Raw genomic sequence first — 493 nt, 5'->3', positions numbered from 1 at the left:
CCCTGAAACCCCCCTGATTAAAAAAATTAAAAATAAAATTATTAAAATAATAAATAAAATGGCTAAAAAATAAATTAATTTAAAAAATTTTAATTAATTGGTTTTTAGGGGAAAATCGTTTAGGAAAAAGGGAAAAATCATTTCGAAAAAAGGTTTTTTCCAACGTTTCCCCCGTTTGCCTTTTTGGGGGCCCCCGAAAAAAACCCCTTTTGGTTTCACCATATTTTCCGGGAAAGGTTTTTCCCAATTTTGATTCTTTTCCCAACCTTTCTTTTTACCCCCCTTTTTTCTTTTCGCGGGGGGCCCCCTTGGTTTCCCCCTCCTTGCTTTAAACCCCCGGGAAAAAGGGGAAAAAGGCCCCCCTTTTTTCCGAAAACCCCAAAAGGGGCAAAAAAGGCCCCAATTATTGGGGAAAAATTACTTTTAAATTTTTTCTCCCTTTTTCTTTTATTTAAAATTTAATTTCAAAAAATTAAAATTTTCCATGAAACCC

This window comes from Penaeus monodon, chromosome 22 (genome assembly GCF_015228065.2).
Source record: "Penaeus monodon isolate SGIC_2016 chromosome 22, NSTDA_Pmon_1, whole genome shotgun sequence".
Taxonomy (NCBI): Eukaryota; Metazoa; Arthropoda; class Malacostraca; order Decapoda; family Penaeidae; genus Penaeus; species Penaeus monodon.
The sequence above is the reverse complement of the archived record's forward strand: the minus strand, read 5'-3'. Positions refer to the sequence as shown.